General features: G+C 50.8%; 1 long non-coding RNA gene across 1 annotated transcript in view; it reads right to left on the bottom strand.

The window, feature by feature from the left end:
• The window catches only part of LOC131482502 (uncharacterized), a 35,433-nt gene extending 15,739 nt beyond the window's left edge, over positions 1–19,694 (bottom strand). The window contains exons 1-2 of the long non-coding RNA XR_009247052.1: positions 19,619–19,694; positions 1,691–1,772 (exon numbers count right to left, since the gene is read on the bottom strand). This is a non-coding gene — a long non-coding RNA (uncharacterized LOC131482502). The remainder of the gene's footprint in view (positions 1–1,690; positions 1,773–19,618) is intronic.
• Positions 19,695–19,967: the final 273 nt, after the last annotated feature.

The following is a 19,967-nucleotide window of genomic DNA, read 5'->3' as shown; positions in this document are numbered from 1 at the left end:
ACAGAAACAACTTATAAAACCAGTCATAAATACGCTCACAAATTGAGAAGTGCTCTAGGCCACCAAAATTTCACCTTCACAAAGATTCTTTCTAGGTACAAATTATCCTCTGACTAAACCAACTTGTGGCTGCAAAATGAAACTGCTGTGTTATCCCAAGCTCACTACCCTAGGATTTACCTGGGCCTTTGCCAAGGTTTTACTCCCTAGGTAGCCAAGGCTGAGAGAACCCAGAGTGCATCAATCATTTCTCTAGATGACATTAATATGTCACCAAGGAATGGAGCTCTGGATGGGTAAAGAATATATTAATGCTCCGAGGGGCTACCTATATAAAACAGATGGACCACTATAGACGTCCTCCAGTTTTAGGGCATCAGCTGCCACTCTGAATGGAAACCCCCAATCTACTGCTCACTTTCAGGGGGAATGAGTGAGCCAGAGGATAAGATAGCCACGTTTGTTTGTTACAAACTGTTTTGAAACTCAGACACACAAAAAGAGTATAGTGAGGACCATGTAACTGTTTGAATGAGGGATCAAAAGCTGAGGAGTTCCTAACAGCTTCATTTAGTTATTTCCTTATTTATTGGGCAGAATTTTTCATTCACTCTCTCACTTCCCACATGCCTGCAACAGCCACAACACAAAAATAAGTCAGGTTTTGCACACTGCTACCCAAGCCACTGTCTGCTGCCTCCCAGCCTGGGCAGTAGCTGCACACTGCATTTGCACAGAACTGAAACCCAGGCATTCTGATGGAGACACAGGAGTCCCAATGTCATCTGAACCACTGTCACACACACCCACACAGGGCAGTGAGGCCTTCCTGTGCTGTGTCAGGTGGGCATTCACTGCTTTTATACAACACCTATTGTTCACAGCAAACAGTTCTTCCAAAGAGCTAATGATTATTTTGTGAGATAGGGAAAAAACGACAACTTACTGAATTGTATCTTGGAGGAAACTGTGACTCCTGTTGTGATTTTTCAGGACACAGAGCAGCACTTGGCATTGAGGCAAGAGTTCTGGACATTCAGAGATTTAGTCCCAGCCTTAATGCTCTCCGTTCAGCCTGACTTATTCCCTCTACAACTCATGGGGACATTTAATCCCAATTGTGAGAACTTCAGGGAATGGGTGACAACATACCAGAAGCCATCAGGATAAATCAGTAGTGCTGCCTTCACAGCTTCTTCGGCAGGTTCTTCTAGAGAAGCACCTTTGCGTGAGTCCCTGTGCCCTCCCTTGGCTTGTCTACAAGGTCGCTGTGCCACACCAGGCCTCTGCCAAGCACAACGCCAGCACCACATGCTGCCCCTCAACCTTGCAGCACAACTCGCAGGGAAACAAGGCTGTTTGTTCTAACTGCTGGAGTCTGTGCTGCTCTGGTGTCAGCAACAAGAAAACTGCCCCAGACCCTTAGGAGGAGCTTCACTGAGGACTGAGCTGGGGGCTCGAGACGCTGTGGCTCAAGTCAGGAAAATAAGGGCAAAATAGAAAACAAATCCTGCCCAACCTGAAGGTCGAACTGTCCCGGGCACTCCAACCTCCTCACTGCACAATGGGTTCAACTGGGAGGCCTAGTGTTCAAGGTCAGTGCTGCAGAGTGAGGACCCCAAGGGACCCCTCCTGGCCCCCGCCCGCCCGCCAGGCCCCGGGGCCTCAGGAGATGCTCTCACACACTCACCCTTCCCAGCTTCTCACGAGTCGGGGGTCCTGCAGAGGCTCCTGCGGGGAGGGAGCTCACAGGGCAGCACTGGCTCAGCCACCTGCGCCTCTCCACCAGCACAACCAGCAACGCGGCTATGGCGGCTCCCCACAACAACCTCCCGCCTAGTTTCACAGGGCTTCCTGCGGGCGCCTGATTGGACCGCTCTCACGACTACGCATGACGTCACAATGTGCATCCAATCACAATCACAAAGCAAGAAAAGCAGTGAGGTAGGATTCTGGAGGGAGGGGGAGTGAGGGGCGGGGCTTCACCTCAGGCAGGAAGGGACCTCCTCTCTTGCAGTTTGAGCCGTCCAACAGCAGGGGCCGCTGTCGCCTCTCACATCAGTCCACCTCAGATACACCTCACTGAATGTTCCATAGTTTCTGGGACTTTTCTTCACATTGGCTTTTTTACCCAGTAGTTCATTTTTAAAATGCAGATCTGTGCCCGGCGAGGTGCCCTGGAAGCTAAAGTCCTTGCCTTGAACACAGCAGAATCCTGTATGTGTTTCGGTTCTAATCCCGGCCCATCCTGCCTGCCCATCCTGCTCCCTGCTTGTGCCATGGGAAAGCAATTTGAGCACAGCCCAAAGCCTTGGGATCTGGAGGATTTTCCTGGATTCTGGCTTTGGATAGGCCCAGCTCCCGCTGATGTGGTCACTTGGGGAGTGAATCAATGGACAGAACATCTTCCTCTCTGTCTCTCCTCCACTCTGTATATCTAAATTTGCAATGAAAATACGTAAATTTTTAAGAAATATACATAACTGAAGAACATTTGAAAATATGATATAAATTTTTTCAGTCTCATTTCTCTGTTGTTCAGTTTCTGGTCTGTATTTCTTGTTTTCATAGTGTTCCATATCTGTTTCTTATTAGTACACAGTAACTTGATTGTATATATTGATCTCCTGTCCAGAAATCCAGCTTGATTCTCTCATATTTTTAAGTTCAATTTTCCAACAAAAGGCCCATTAGTGTACATTGATAGTATTGTGGCTTAAAACATGACCACTCTGCTCTAATTTCCCTTCTGTGTTTAATTTTCTGATTACACATTCACAGCAATGTATAAGAGACAAAGTGAGAAGAGGGCTTGTCCTGATTCAATCGAGCAAAAGAAAACCTGCAGTGACACATGTAATACATATTTCCTATGTTATATTATGATATGTTATGTTACGTTATGTATTTTTGTAACTTAGTTTCCACAACTTATGACTTTTGGTTTCTGTTTTAAAACATTTGATTTAGGGATGATTTAAAAATGTTTGTTGGAAAGTCAGATATACAGAAAGGAGGAGAGACAGAGGAAGATTTTCCAGCTGCTGATTCACTCCCCAAGCAGCCACAAAGGCCGATGCTGCACAAGTCTGAAGCCAGGAGCCCAGAGCCTCCTCCAGGTCTCCCATAGGGGTATAGGACACCAAGGCTTCAACGGCTCTCGCAGTCCACAAGCAGGGAACTGGATGGGAAGCAGGGCTGCTGGGATTAGAACTGGTGCCCAAATGCAATCCCAGCACATACAAGGCAAGAACTTAGGCCCATAGGCTATTACCCCGGCACCTATTTTAATACATCTCACTCCTAAGTATTTCAGAAAATCCTCTCATAATCTTGTAAATGATTACAAGTTTTATGAAGGATGATGTTTATATCACAGAAATTGATTAATTGCAAGGTATTTCTTTCTTAATGACTTACTAGTTTTATTTGATATTTACTTATTTATGTATTTATTGGAATGACAGATTTACATAGAGAAGGAAAGACAGGAAAAAATCTTGCATCCATCTGCTGGTTCCCTTCACAAGTGGCTACAACAGCCAGGACCGTGTAGATGTGATGTCAGAATCTTCATGCAGGTATTGCATGTGTGTGCAGGGTCCCAAGGCTTGGTACCATCCTTGACTGCTTTCCCAGGCCACAAGCAGGGAGCTGAATGGGAAGTGGAGCTGCTGGTATGAACAGGCAACAATACAGGATCCCAGCACATATACAAGCCAAGAATTAGTCACTGAGCCATCGTTCCAGACCCCTATTATTTGTTAATTTTGCTAATGGATTGCCACAATGGCTGGTTTTCACTAAATGTAGCACAAGCTTAAGACTATAAATGGACCCTGCCTACTGGGCTGATTTATGTGACATGTTCTGTGTTTGTTCCTAGGTTTTAGAAGTTATAGAAGGCTTACCTGCCTTCTTGTGTCTCGAACCACAGCCCCCTCCCGAGGTTCTTCAGCTAGGCCTATTCAGAGGTTGCTTCACGGGACCCAGCATGCATGCCATGCACTCTAGGGTCACGTCATGCAAGTCACATAGGCCAGTGCATCCTGCACAGCACCCTTAGCTCCCAGGCCTCGCATCCCCACTCACTGTTTGCTCCAGGGTTAGGCAGGTTCAGCTAGCATCACACACCCCGCACCCCAACTCTGGGCCTGGGCCTGGGCCCTATCAGAGACAGCATGCCACGCAATCCCAGTCCTCCCACTGTGTCAGCTGCTCACTCAGACCACATCCTGTAAGTCCCCACACTACCCACAATCCACTATCTCTTCCAGGGCCATGCTACCCTGATTGCCACTGAAAAACCAGGCCGAGAACACAACCCATCTGCTGCAACCCACCTGCCAGGCGCTCCAGGACCATGTGTGCTTGAACAGCAACTCCACCCTGCCCACTGTCCAATCCTGGGCCAAGAGGGCTTAGATAGTATCCCCATGTGTTCCCGGGACACACACAGTTGTGCTCCAGGGACAAGTGTCACAACAACAAGCCAAGGACCAAAGGCACCCACTGGCAGTTTTTTCCAGGGCCAGGCAGGAGCAGCCGGTGCAGTATACACCCACTGTCCTCCCACCATCTACTTCAGAGCCAAGTTGTCCTGGCCAGTGTCCCTGCTCCCACAGCACTGTAGTCGTCCACTTCAGGGCTGAATTGTGCTGGGGGAAGGCTGTACCTCTAACATGCTCCCTCTGTTTCCCCACTTGCCCATCCAGGGCCAGGCTTGGTGAGCCAGCGCCAGTGCACCTCTAGCCCAAGCGCACTGTCACACCGTCTACCATCTGTTGCTGAGAGCCAGTCAGGCTCAGTCAGTGAGCCTGCTCCCTCAGTGCTGGGTCCCTTCTGCCGGCCACCCTGCCCTGTCGGCCACAGGCTGCATGCCTTCAGTCCCCCACCCCACAACATGCCCACCGCATCAGATTACTTGTCCTTCCAGTGGTGTGTCTCACATCCATAGCCCTTCTGCAAGTTTTGTATTATTAACGTGTTTACTTTCCAAACTTCCAGGAGAGGTGAGGCCTGGCAATAATGGAATGTGGGCAGAGAAGGCAGGGGAATGGAAAGGTCTGCAGCCTTGTAAGTCTGTCCTGGCTGTTCGCTGTATGTCTCTTAGGATAACTTATATTGCTGGGGAAGCTGGAACATAGGTCTTCTGATTAACAGACAGACTTCAGGGTAATGACCATTTCTGCCTCTCAGGGTTTCCACTCAGACTGGATTGCCACATGAACTTGGCATTTGTCAATTTTTAGTGGGCCCTGTTATCACCAAACTTGGTTAATAAAAATTCCTTATCACCCTAGACTTGTCTGGCCTGATCTTCTTTGCATCCCACAACACCATCCTGGAGATAAGCTGAAAGCTGAAGCGCAGTTCCTTTGACAGTGACCCAGAGACAAGGTTAGTGTGAGCCACATCTCACTGCGTTTGATACGACAACAGCTGTGAGGGAGGATTAATATGCTGATTCTATCCCTGTGTTCCCTCCCCAGAGGAAGGGAACAGGAAGGACATGGAAATAGGGGAAGACCCTGTTCTCACAGTTTAAACGGGCCAGGAGATCCAGTCTGACTCCTCACACACTACTCCAGTGCCTTCATGTCCACAACCGTCCTCTGTTTGCTACAGGCCAGGCAGGCTAGACCAGCATCTCCTTTCATTAAGCTTGCCTGCCCACCATCTGGCTTGGCACTTAGGGCTCACACCAGCTCAAGTAGTTCGCACTGTGTCCCCTAGCCTACCTGCTGGTGACCATAGGGCCAGGCCAGGTGGAACAGCACCCACAAGCCTCTAACATGCAGGCCCTCCAGCCCTGCTTACTGCTTTAGGCGTAAGACAGCTCTGTGGACCAACCACACACACAAAGCACCCCCCACCAGGTGCATTGTTGACTGCTTCAGGTCTAGGTTGGCTCTGCCACAGACCCTGCCACCCATGCCCTCCATCTTGCTCCTCAGGGCTAGCCTCACTCTCCCTGGATCCACAGTGCCTCTAGAAGTCCCACCTTGGTTGCTGCAGCACACACAGGTCTTCTGGGCAGGAAAAACCTGTGCTTCCACGGCGCCTATCACGCCTCGCTCAGGCTACTCTGGGTGGCTCTGCCTGCCACTGCAGGGACACACTGGCTTGGCCAGAATAACATGCCACAAAACACACCCAACCCACCAACCAGCCTTGGCATGCCAGGTCAGAGGAGCCCAGATGTCACTTCCCGAGCTCCCAGCCTGCTTGTCAAACACTCCAGGGTTTAGAAGGCTCTGCCATCATCCCGTGAACACCAACATGCCTGTAGCAAGCCTGTCCATCTGCCCCATCAGCATCAAGGCCAGCCTGGCTCAGCCAGCAACCTGTTCCCTCTGACAGCTGCTGACCCACCAGACTCCTCAGGACTGCCCACCCCTTGGCACTCTGTGCCTCTATTAGCCCTGATAACATGCCCACTGTTCCAAGGCCAGGACAGGCCACTTGGGCCAGTATACAAGCACTCCCTCCTGCAGGCACCACACTCTTTCTGAAGTTTCAAGCCCCTTTGTCCTGCGCCCACCATGCCTCTAGCACTCCTGCCAGTGCCTCTAGTGCCAACCCCTATGAGTCTACTCCAGGGACAGGCCAACTCCCCATGCCTCGATCTCCCTCCCTACACCACCTGCTTCAGGGCCATACAGGCCCTCCCAGCATCCCCACACACCCAGCACAACTGCCCTGCTGGTCCCCTGGCTGTTGCAGAACCGGAACAACTTGAATGGCAACCCTACACCCAGGCCCACCAGCCAGGCTCTCCAGGTACAGATGTGCTCAACCAACCATGCCTGCACCACCACCACCCCAGCATTCAATGCCATCTGCTGCATCACCAGGGCCTCAAAACCCGGCATCCCCAAGCACAACTAGCCAGCCTGACCTGCCTCACAGCAGCTGCCCTAGGGCCAGGCACAGTCACTCAACCACCCAGCACACCCAGCAGGCCATTGGCCCACCTGCTGCAGTCCCTGTGCCAGTCGCAAATCTAGCACTCCCACCATGCCCATTCCTACAAGCACAGGCTGGCTGCGCTGGCCACCCTGGGGCTCTAGCCTGCCCAGTCCGTGGCAGTGGCTGCTATTACAGAGCCAAGGCAGTTTGGGCAGCACCCCCTCTGCCCTTGACCCTCAGATGCCCACTCCAGGGCCAGGCCACATCACTAACATCAATAAATACCCTATGCCACTGCACTCCACATTCCCAGAAAGCCTGCAAGCCACTCCAGGGCCAGGCTGACTTAGCTGAATCCCAGCTTCCTGCACTAAGGCCAAGACCTGTTGTGTGGGTGCTCACAATCCCTGAGCACCCACACCATTCACCCCAAGACTGGGGAAATGGCTATGTACCCTCACGTGTAGGCTGCCCACTGCCCTGCTTGGTACTCCAGGACCAGGCAGACTTGGCCAGTGACACAGTGTCTGTTTCAGGCCACTGGCCAGACTGCCACCCCAAAGCCAGCTCTGTTCACCCTGTACCCACCATGCATCTCCCACTTCCACCATAACTGCTACTCCAGGTCCAGGTAAGGGACTAACTCTGGGATCAGGGGCTGGAGTCTCCCAGGGCCCATGGTGCTTCCCTCCATCCCCTACCCATCTCATGTTCCCCACCAACCAGCTGTCTGGCTATGGTCTTACAGAGATGGGTACATCATCTATTTTATTGTTTGTGTCTCCAGGGACAGGCACTGTGGCACACCACATAGAGCTGCTGGCTGCTTGTGGCACCCACTTCCCATATGAGCACTGCTTCAAGTCCTGGATGATCCACATCTGATGCAGCTCCCTGCTGCTCTGCCTGAGAAAGCAGTGGGGAATGGCCAAGAGCTTGGGCCCTGCACCCATGGGGAAGGCCCTGAAGAAGCTCCTGAATCTTGATGCTGAACCAGCGCTATTTCAGCCATTGCAGCTGTTTGGTTTGGGGAACTAGCACATGGAAGACCCCTTTCTCTATCCCTCCCTTTATTGTTCCAAATACAAAAACAAATTTAAAATTCAGGGCCCACAGCGGCATGGCTTAGCGGCTAAAGTCCTCACCTTGAAAGCCCCGGGATCCCATATGGGTACCGGTTCTAATCCCAGCAGCTCCACTTCCCATCCAGCTCCCTTTGTGGCCTGGGAAAGCAGTTGAGGACGGCCCAATGCATTGGGACACTGCACCCGCGTGGGAGACCCGGAAGAGGTTCCAGGATCCCTGCTTCGCATCGGCGCGCATCGGCCCGTTTCGGCTCACTTGGGGAGTGAATCATCGGATGGAAGATCTTCCTCTCTGTCTCTCCTCCTCTGTGTATATTTGGCTGTAATAAAATGAAAAAATCTTTAAAAAAAAAATCAGGACCCAGCATGGAGGCCTAGCAGCTGAAGTCCTCACCTTGAACATATGAGTGCTGGTTCTAATCTTGGCAGCAGTGGGGCCAGCCCAAAGCCTGGAATTCTGCACCCATGTGGGAGAAACAGAAGAAGCAGTAGCTCCTGGCTTTAGGTCGGCTCAGCTCCAGCCATTGCAATTGCTTGGGGAATGAATCATCAGATGAAAGATCTTCTCCTCTGTCTCTCCTCCTCTCTGTATATCTGACTTTGCAATAAAAATAAATAAATCTTTTTTAAAAACTCAAATTTTAAACTAAGGCATCTTTTTAAAATATGGACATTCATGCAGTTTTTCATAAACTCCATTTGCATAAATTTCCAAACACTGAGTCATATGCATACACTTAAAATGCAAATGAACTCATTATTATCTTCTTCATAGTCATTGTTGAAGTATGAATCTATATTATTTTGTTGACCACGAGCTAAGGAAAGTAGATATATTGCAAGGTCCAACGTCTTAGGGATTACTTCTGCTATTTAGGAACTTACCCAGCTGGGCTCTAGCATGTGGCCTGCTGCCACCTAGAAAAACAGGCTTTTGAAATCCCAGTATTCTTTCTGCATTTCCTGTTTTGTTTTTGCTTGCTTGTTTCTAGTTAACTGTATCGTGCCCATATTTCTCCACAGAAACAAACAGAGGAAAAGACTCTAGAATGAAAAGAGTTCATTCCTCCGTTCCACATACAGAAATGGCATCTCCTCTGCATTCCATGCACTAAATGTTAGCAAATGCACAAAAAATGAAAACCTCAGGTATAGCCAGCTTTTATCTAGCCACCCTGTATCTGAATTTCAGAATGTTGGGTACTCACTAGTATTTCATAAACATGCAAGTGTTGGAAGACTAATTTAGTAAAATTCTCACTACCAAGCCAGCATGGCAGCCTAGTGGCTCAAGTACTTGTCCTGCAAGCAGCAAATTTCATATGGGTCATGGTTCATGTCCCGGCTGCCCCACTTCCCACCTAGCTCCATAGTTGTGGCCTGGGAAAGCAGTTGAAAATGGCCCAAAGCCTTGGGAACCTGAACTTGTGTGGGGGATAGGAAAAGGCTCCTGGGTCTGGATCACTTCAACTCTGGCCTTTGCAGCTACTTGGAGAATCAACTAGCAGATGGAAGACTTTTGTCTCTGTCTTTCTTCCTTTCTGTATTTCTGATTTTCCTAAATATTTTTTTAAATCTTAAAAAAATTCTCAATACCAAGAACTTAGTTTTATGAAAAATACAAATCTTTAAATACATCTTGAAATGAATTTGCACAAAATCAAAAAACAAGAAATGTTATCATTTACCATCAGGGTGTGTGACCCAAAAAGTCAATAGGACTGTGTCACAGTTTCTTCATTTGAACAGTACACACACACATGCGTACGCGTGCTCACACATACTCTCCTACTTTGTTCTCATTGCACTGAAGTGATGCAGCCAAAGGAACCCTGGGAAAAGCTATCACCATGCTGTTAACATTTCCTGCCCCTAAACTCTCAACAAATATCTTTATACATTATCCATCCTCTAATATTTCATTTCATTAAGAATATACAGTGGCTGGCACTATGGCATAATGTGTAAGGCACCATCTGCAGCACCAGCGTTCTATGGGATGCTCCACTTATGATCCAGCTCCCTGCTAAGGTACTTGGGAAAGCAGCACATCATGGCCCAAGGACTTGGGTCCCTGCACCCATGCAGGGGACCTGGAAGAAGATATGTGCTCCTGGCTTAGGACCAGCCCAGCTCTAGCCATTGTGTTGATTAAATGAGGAGTGAACCATAAGATGGAAGACTCTCTCCCTCTCTTAGTCTCCCTATGTAACTCTTGATTTCAAATTAAAGGAAATAATTTTTTGAAAATCAAATGTTTTCAGAGAGCTCTGCCTTCCACACATTCCACCCTACCTTGTAATAAACAAACTCAATGCAAATAATTTGGGCCCAGCACAGTGGTTCAGTGATCAAATCCTCACCTTGCATGGGCTGGGATCCCATAGGAGTGCCAGTTTGATTCCTGGTTGCTCCACCTGCCTGCCAGATTCCTTCTCATGGCCTGGGACAGCAGAGAGGAGGAATCAAAGCCTTGGGACACTGCACCAACAGGGGAGTAGAAGAAAAGGCTCCTGGCTTTTTTTCTTTGTGGTCACTTGGAGAGGGAACCAGGGGACAGAAGATCTTCTTCTCAGATATAGAGAGAGGAGGAGAGACAGAGAATAAGGTCTTCTGTCTGCTGGTTCACTCCACAATTGACCACAATGCCTGGAGCAGATCTGATCTGAAGAGCCAATTTTTAGTGGCAAATGAGATACACGGAGAGGAGGAGAGACAGAGAGAGAGAGAAAAGAAAGAATCTTCCACCCACTGGTTCACTCCTCCGGCAGCTGCAATGGCCGAAGCTGAGCTGATCCAAAGTCAGCAGCCTGAAACTCTTTCCTGGTCTCCACATGGGCTCAAGATTGCAAGGCTTTGTGTCATCCTTGACTGCTTCCCAAGGCCATAAGTGGGGAACTGGATGTGAAATCCAGCACCCAAAACATAAACCGACACCCATATGGAATCCTGGTACATGCAAGTACTTTAGCCACTAGGCTACCATGCTGGATCCTAAACTAATCTTGAAGAAAAATGAAAATGATTTGAGGAAGCACACATGGGAATGGTCAACTACAATTTGGAGTCAAAGAGTGCATTGAATGCATTGGGGGAGAGCTCAGCTCCATCTGCCCACCCAGATAGAGACCAGAAAATTTTACACCAGCTGCTCTCAAAGTTTCCCTTACACTGAAAAAATAAATAAATAAATAAATCCCCACTTTTCAGATTATCAAGACCTGACATGTGATTCGAACAGTTTTAGAAATTATAAAAACAAATGATGAAGAAAATATCACTCATTTTCTTTCCTCTCAGAAATTGTGCTGGAATTCTGCTGCCCTGGTTCAAGCTGATGCCTCCAACACTGCCATCCCACATCAGCACACTGATTTGAGTCCTGGTTGCTCCACTTCCTATTCCAACTCTGATAATGCTCCTGAGAAATGTCCCTGCACCCATGTAGGAGACCTGGATGAAAAACCTTGTTCCTAGCTTTAGCCTAGCCTAACCATTACTGTCCTGGTCAATCAGGGAGTAAAACCAGCCGATGGAAGATCTCTTTCCCTCTGTTACCATGCCTTTCAAATCAATCAATCTGCCATGCCTTCAGTGGAGGATCCCTTGTTCCTTCTACTGTGGCCTCCAGGAGGGCACAGGTGCCTGACAACACAGCCTGAGACAGGCAGAAAGGAGTGTGCAGCTGGCCCTGGGTCAAACTGTGCGCTGGGTCACAGCAGGCTGTGGGATGAAGTCACACAGAAAATGGCACCAGGAGTCTATCTTGCAAGCAGTACGAGAGTAAGGGCGATGTGTCTCCACATCCAGCCATGCAGAGACAGCATAGGTAGGGGCCACAGATCAAGAACAAAGGACATTACACACAGGGAAGCTCGACCCACTTTTTAAGATTATAGCACTGATGTTCAGGGACTGGGGTAGAGGGGAAGGGGAGGGGAGGGAGGGAAACAGCAGGACCCCTGGAATACTCCAGTCCCTGACCTGGTGGGGGACATGGGGTAGAAGGAAGCAGGATCTACCACTGGAAGAACCCAGTCCCCAACTTGGCCCTGGAAAGCGGGTGTGGTAGGGATGTGGGAGATGCATGGTGGGTGCAGGGCAAGCAGACCTGGCTCTGGAGCTGCAGGCAGGTGAGCAGCCTGATGCAGACACCATGTCACTGGCCAAGGCTTCCTGGTCCTGGAGCAGCAGGCAAGGTGGCTAGAGGACTACAGGTGCAGGGACCCTGGCTGTGCCCCCAATCCTGGAGCAGATATAGTGAGTGCTGGGGGCTGGTGGAGCACCCACGCAACAGGTCTGGCCCTAGAGCAGAGGAATGGGCACAGCTAAGCCCGCCTAGCCCTGGAGTTGCTTACAGGTAGGCTGGGAACTTGGTGTGGATGGGTTGGGGGATTTATTGGTGTTAGTGAGCTGGCCTGGCCCTGAAGTAGATGGCTGGCAGTCAAGAGCAGAGGAGGCACCACCCAAATCAGCCTGGTTCTGGAACAGTGGCTGCAGTGGTGGACCAGGAAGTGTAGAGTCCCGCAGTCAACAGTGCAGCTAGCCTGTCCTCATAGCAATGGTGGAGTTGGCATGTTAAATGTGTGGTGGCAGGTTGGCCGAAGCCCAAACTTGCCTGTCCCTGGGACAGCGAGAAGGGAGGAAGGAATGAATGAGTGGATTTGTAGGGATGCCGGGGTTGGGGCCCTGGAGGAACATAGGATGGTGTTGAGTGCTGGGGGAACTTGGCTGGCTGAGTACGACTGGCCCTGTAGTGAATGTTAGGCAAACGGGGCCCGGGGATGCCATCCAAGCTGGCCTGGTTCCACAGCAATGAGCAGGACAGCAGGGTTGTTGTGTTGGGTGTATGGAGATTCTGGAAGAGCTACCATAATTCAGGAGCAGGGGGTAGAGCTCAGACAGGACAGGGGTGCAGGGGAACTGGCCAGGCCCTGGAAGGGCCTCATGGGGGCTTGCTAGATTCACGGGCAGGAGTGCTAGAGGAACAGTATGCACAGGGCAAGCAGGGCTCACCATGGAGCTGCAGGCAGAGCATGGTGCCTGCAGGATGGGGGGTGCTTGCACACTCGCTAAGCTGACCTGTCCTGGCACTGGAGCAGTGGGCATGGTGACAGGGCTGGCAGCCAGAAGCACAGGGTGCAAAGAAAGCAGTAGCATAATGTTCCTGGTTAGAAAGTGGCTGGTCGATCAATAACTGTAAGGAGAGGGTTGCTGGCTGAGCCAGCCTGGCCCTCGAGTTGTGGACGGGGTGGGCAAGATAGGCCACGCCTTCCAAACCCTGGAGGGTTTGATAAGCAGGCTGGGGCATGGAAGTTCCACCTGGGATCATCTGACCTGGCATTGGCAAGGCTGGGTGGCGCAATGGGTGTGTTGTTGTACATGTTGCTCTGGCCAAGCTGCTCCATCAGGGGAGCAACAGGCAGAGCACCTGGAGAAGCCTGAGGGACACGTGACAGGTGGGCTAGAAGCATAGGCTTTGCCAGCTCTGAAAGCTGTGTTTGCTGCAGCAACCAAGGCAGGAATATAAGAGGTGCTGAGGGTCCAGGGAGAGTGAGCCTATTCCTGAGGAGCAAGATGGAGGACAGCGGTGGCAAGGTCCCTGGCAGAGCCAGCCTAGAGCTGACACCCTCCTGCAGTGTTACAGCTCACCCAATATGCACCCATTGTAAACATGGCAACCTCCTGTGGCTGTCCAACGCTCCTGTTTCCTAAGGCTATATAACTCACTCTTTCCACAAAAATCTATCTAACTTTCACACTGATGCCACTCTCTGAAAGACAAAGAGCTGACCCATGCTGGTTGGTCTGTTTACCTGCCTCCTTCATAAACTTTGCTGTTTAGCAAACAGGCTGGAACCACAGGGTCGCAGGCAGAAGGAGCCCAGCCCTGGGCTGCACTTCTTGAAAAGGGGCTCAGGCTGCAGACATCCACCTTTCCCTTGTTTCTCTGCCCACATTCCATTACTGCCAGGCCTCACCTCTCCTGGAACTCTGCAAAGTACAAATTAGAAATACAAGGCATGCTGGAATTACCATCTCCACTGTCCCACCCACACTGTGAACATAGGGTAAGGAATACAGACATACAGGGGACATGCACAGGGGCTTCCTGTCCTCAAAGACTGCAGGAATCGAGAGAACAAGCAGGTACTGGAGAGACCAAGAGTCAGAGTGCCAGAGCGATGGCAGCATGAGACTAAGAGAGCGAGCCCTCCCTATCAGGGGCCATTGTGGGGCTTGTGAAGGGCATGGTTACACAACAATGCAATACCTCCCCCACTCAGGTTCTAGGTGATGATAGGAGAGTGTCAAAAGTGGGCAGAAGGGTGGGCCTATGTGCTGGGGTGGGGTTTGGCTTCCAAGCTGGTGACCATGAATGAGCTACCTACCCCACAACATTGGGAGAAGGAAGCCACATGTCTCACCTCTTTTTTCTATGCAAGTCAGCAGACCTTACTGCCAACTGAGAATAAGTCTTTCTCTCTGCCCTTGGGGTAAATCATGTGAACCCCTCCCTAAGATGATGCATAATAGACAATTTCCACAATTAACTCAGGTTTTTCTTCCCTTGGCGCCCCTCCTGTTGCTAGGGCAGGCCACCTTCCTTCTGCTTCTTAAATAAACCCTGCTTTGCAAACTGGACCTGTCTACATGAACATTTTTCATGAGACAGGAATAGGTTGTTGCAGTGTTTCGTGTTGATTTCCCTACACTAGTCTACTTTGCCCTGCAGCAGTGGGAAGGCTATGGGGGTGGGTAGGCTAGAAATGAGTGTGGTGGGGCCAAAACCTTCTGGCCCTGGAGGAGCTTCCAGGCAGGCAAGGGGTGTGGGAGATGACATTGGAGAGTCAGGTAAGACAGCAGAGTGGGTGTGTGGTTTGACTTGGGACTCAAGGTGTGCAGGCTGGGATGCCAGGGTTTCCGGCAAAAGGGGCTCAGCCCTGGAGTGGCTGGCAAGCACACTGCCTACTGAGTGAGTGGGATCACTGGCTGTGCCTGACTGGCTCTCGAGCTGCGGACAGTGGACAGTGTGGCAGTGCTCCTGGGCTAGAGGAGTGCTGGTGCCAGCTATCTGAGCCTGGCCGTGGATGGGCAAGTGGGGCAACTGAACGCATATGTTGGAAGAAGGCCCTTCTTTCTGCTCTCCTCCCATGCAATTCCATGAAATGGAGGACTACAGTGCCATAGGAGCAGGGACAGCAGCCAGGATGACTTGGCTATGAAGCAGATGGCAGAAAGAGAGGCGGCTAACAGTGCACCCACTTCTCCAGCTTGTCCCTGGAATAGCAGCCAGTGGGCTCTTTGGGCTCTGGGCTTACTGCCATGACCCATTGGCTCTGGAATGCAGTGTGTGTACTAGGGCAGAAGAGGATACTGACCAAGCAGCGCGTGCGGCTGAGCAGCTTGTGAGCTAAGGCTGAGGGGTGCACTGGCCTAGGCGGCTTGGGTGACATGTTCCTGGAGCAGAAGGAGTGTATGCTCAGGACTGTGAAGTGCTGTTTGAACAGGACTGGCCCTAGATCAGCAGAAGAGGGCAATGGTGAGGTTGGGTTAGAGCTGTGTGGAGCACCAGTTGAGCCCACCTGACCTTGCAGTGGCTTGCAGGCAAGCTGGGAATGGGGAGTGGTGTTAAGGGGAGCAGGGTTGTAAGCAGAGTGGACATATGTCAGGCTGGAGGCACAGGGGATGCCAGCTAAATGTGCAACAATGCCCTATGAGCTACCTGGCAGGGCAAGCCAACCTTGCCCTGTAGTGGAAGGGTGGCAAGCAGCCTGTTGGGGGTGCCAAGTGACTGGCAGAGTGCACCTGGTTCTACTGCAGCAAGTGGAACAGCTGGGCAGGTGTGCTGAGGTCTTGGGCATAGTGGGCCTGGCCCTGGAGCACTTCGAGGCCTAGAGGTATAGGGGTCATCAGACTGGCCCTTTTGGCTCTGGAGCAGGTAGCAAGTGGGCAAAGGGAGCAGGGGCACCATCCAAGCTGGTCATGCCCTGGAGTGGCCATCATGGGGCGTGTTAGAGGTACAAGATAGGAGGCAAGCACTGGCTGATTCTATCTGCTCTTGAGATACCTGCAGCAAGGAGGGTCAGGTGGGCTAGAGGTAAGGTGTCTCACCAAGCAAGCTTGTCCCTGCAACAGGGAACAAGGCAGGAGTGCTAGGGGAAGTGTAGGTGCTGGGTGGGGGTGGTCTGGCTTTGGAATGCATGCGGAGTGTGGTACATGAAGCCTGGGGTCCATATACTCTGGCCCAGGAAGCCTGGAGTCACCCTGGACAAGAGGTCGTTGTGTCGGGTGGGGTGCAGGGGAGGCAGAGATCAGCCCAGGCTACCAAGCATAGCAGTGGCTGGTGGGCAAGAGGCTGTCTGAAGAAATAGGTGGCCGAATTGGCCTGGCCATAAAGCTGTGGACTGGGTGGGTGTGCTACAGCCTCACTGGGGATGTAGGCAGGGGATGGGCGCAGTCTAACAGCCTGGGCCTGGATCCAGCTCCAGTAGGTTGGCAGGGTGTGCTTGCCGAGGGGCAGGTTGCTGTGTCAAAGACAGCCTAGGGCTAGAGAGCCTGCAGAGTGACAGGGTGGGCTGAGAAGCAGCACAGGGGACACCGATAGAGCTCTCTTGGAGCAGGCAAGGGAGGCTGTGTGCAAGTAAGGCGCTGGCTGAGATCATCTGGCCCTGGGGCAGTGGGCTTATGGGAGGGGGCATAGTAGAGACTCACTGTGGGCCAGCATAGCCTAGCTGAACCTGGATTGGCAGGCATGTGGTTCAGGGATGTTGGTGATGTTGGCAGGACCTCATGAGCCTGGAATGGCAGGCGGGGCGGGCTGGCTACAGATGCACCTTGCAGTGGCTCAGCCATGAAGTGAGCAAACTAGAAATCAAAGCACCAGGACAGGACAGAGAATGAGCTCTGGGAAGCAGCCTGCTTACACTTCACAGGGAGACCCCACTTACCTGATCTTCCACGGTCCCAGGCTTGGGGGATCACTCTCACTGGGGACACAGTGCCCAAGGGTGGTTCACTGCAGTGATGGAGGGAATCCTAAGCAGCCAGAAATGTAATAGTGAGGATCTGGGAACACTTCACAGCCTGCAGTGTCTCCTCCAGCATCTTAGCTCTCCGATGCAACCACACACTCAAGATCAAGTAAACGCTGTGGCCTCTGTGATTTTCTTTTAACATCAGATGTGTTATATTTGCCTAATACCAATTTACTGCCAACAACTAATCATAACACAATTCCATTATTTCATCATCTGCAGTTAGTAGAGTCTTCAGGGTTAAGCTTGAACTCGACACACAGGTGCAGGTTAATGTTAGTGGACAGCAGTGTTAGCTCTCTCAGGTCTTTTGCTCCTTTAAGAAGCTATCTAGGGGGTCTATGTCAGTATCTCTGCAGTTAAAATCCTCCTCTTGCATGGGCCGGGATCCCAAGTAGGTGCCGGTTTTAACCCCGACGACGCTGTTTCCCATTCAACTCCCTGCTTGTGGCCTGGGAAAGCAGTGGACAGCTAAAACCCTTGGGACTCTGCACCCATTTGGGAGGCCCAGAAGAGGCTCTGGGTTCCTGGTATTGGACTGGCACAGCTCAGGCCTTTGCAGTCACTTGGGGACTGAATCAATGAACAGAAGATCTTCCTCTCTGTCTCGCTTCCTCTCTGTGTATCTGCTTCCCAAGCAGAAATAAAATGGAATTTTAGAAAAGACTCTTATCCCAGACATTGAGCACAAATGATACTAGCTTTTTTTAAACCAGTCAAATACACTCACAATTTTTTACCCTTTCTACCACCAGAATTGGAAAATTGCAAATATTTGTAGGAATTGCATTACAACAGTCAGAAATACACTCACAATTTGATAAGTGCTCTAGGCCACCAACACTTCACCTTCACAAAGATTCTTTCTTGGTAAAATTATCCTCTGACTAAACCAACTTGTGGCTGCAAAATGAAACTGCTGTGTATCCCAAGCTCACTACCCTAGGATTTACCTGGGCCTTTGCCAAGGTTTTACTCCCTAGGTAGCCAAGCCTCAGAGAACCAAGAGTGCATCAATCATTTCTCTAGATGACATTAATATGTCACCAAGGAATGGAGCTTGGGATGATTAAAGAGAATATTAATGCTCCAAGGTATTAGTTATATGAAACAGATGGAACACGATAGATGCCCTCCAGTTTAGGGCATCAGCTGCCACTCTGAATGGTAACCCGCAGTCTACTGCTCTCTTTCAGGGGGAATGAGTGAGCCAGAGGATAAGATACTCATGTTTGTTTGTTACAAGGTGTTTTGAAACTGAGGAAAACAAAAAGAATATATTGAGGAACCTGTTAATGTTTGAATGAGGGTCAAAGTTGAGGAGTTCCTAACAGCTAATGTAGATTTTTCTTACTTACCGGCAGGCTTTTTCATCTAATCTTTCATTTCCCACATTCCTACAACAGCCACAACACCAAAAATAAGTCAGGGTTTTCACACTGCTGCCCAAGCCACTGTCTGCTGCCTCCCAGCCTGGGCCAGTAGCTGCACACTGCATTTGCACAGAACTGAAACCCAGGCATTCTGATGGAGATACAGGAGTCTCAATGTCATCTTAACCACTGTCACACACACGCACACAGGGCAGGGATGCCTTCCTGTGCTGTGTCAGGTGGGCATTCACTGCTTTTCTCCCACGCCTACTGTTCACAACAAACAGTTCCTCTAAAGACCTAATACTTATTTTGTGAGATAGGGAAATAAAAAGACAACTTACTGAATTGTATCTTGGAGGAAATAGTGACTCCTGTTGTGATTTTTCAGGGCAGAGAGCAGCACTTGGCATTGAGGCAAGAGTTCTGGACATTCAGAGATTTAGTCCCTGCCTTAATGCTCTCTGCTGAACCTGACTTATTCCCTCTACAACTCATGGGGACATTTAATCCCAGTCATGAGAACTTAAGGGAATGGGTGACAACATACCAGAAGCCATCAGGATAAATTAGTAGTGCTTCCTTAACGGTTTCTTCGGCAGGTTCTTCTAGAGATTCCCCTTTGCGTGAGTCCCCGTGCACTCCCTGGGCTTGTCTACAAGGTCGCTGTGCCACCCCAGGCCTCTGCCAAGCACAACGCCAGCACCACATGCTGCCCCTCAACCTTGCAGCAAAACTCAGAGGAAAACAAGGCTGTTTGTTCTAACTGCTGGAGTCTGTGCTGCTCTGGTGACAGCAACAAGAAAACTGCCCCAGACCCTTAGGAGGAGCTTCACTGAGGACTCAGCTGCGGGCTGGAGACGCTGTTGCCCAAATCAAGAAAATCGGGCCAATTGAAAAAGAAGTCGCAATGCGGTAGAAAATTAAAACAAAATAGAAAATAAAAAATGGAAAACCTGCCCAACAGTAAGGTCGAACTGTCCCCGGGCACTCTCCCCTCCTCACTGCACAATGGCTTCAACTGGGAGGCCTAGTGTTCAAGGTCAGTGCTGCAGAGTGAGGACCCCAAGGGCCCCCTCCTGGGCCCAGCCCGCCCCGGGGCCTCAGGAGATGATTTCACACACTCACCCTTCCCACCTTCTGACGAGTCGCGGGTCCTGCAGAGGCTCCTGCGCGGAGGGAGCTCACAGGGCAGCACTGGCTCAGCCACCTGCGCCTCTCCACCAGCACAACCAGCAACGCGGCTATGGCGGCGCCCACAACAACCTCCCACCTGCTGCCACAGGGCTTCCTGGGAGCGCGTGATTGGACTCCTCCCACGACTACGCATGATGTCACAACACGTAGCCAATCACAATCACAAAGGGCAGGCAGGTTGGATTCTGCAGGGAGGGTGAGTGAAGGGCGGGGCTTCACCTTAGCCTGGAAGGGGCCTCCTCTCTTGCAGCTTGAGCCTTCCAACAGCAGGGGCCGCTGTCGCCTCTCGCATCAGTCCACCTCCTGGCCTCTCCTTCCCTCTCTGCTTCAGGATCCTGTTCAAGTCTGAAAACACACAGAAA

This window comes from Ochotona princeps, chromosome 18, assembly GCF_030435755.1.
Source record: "Ochotona princeps isolate mOchPri1 chromosome 18, mOchPri1.hap1, whole genome shotgun sequence".
NCBI classification, from domain to species: Eukaryota; Metazoa; Chordata; class Mammalia; order Lagomorpha; family Ochotonidae; genus Ochotona; species Ochotona princeps.
The sequence above is the reverse complement of the archived record's forward strand: the minus strand, read 5'-3'. Positions and strand labels throughout refer to the sequence as shown.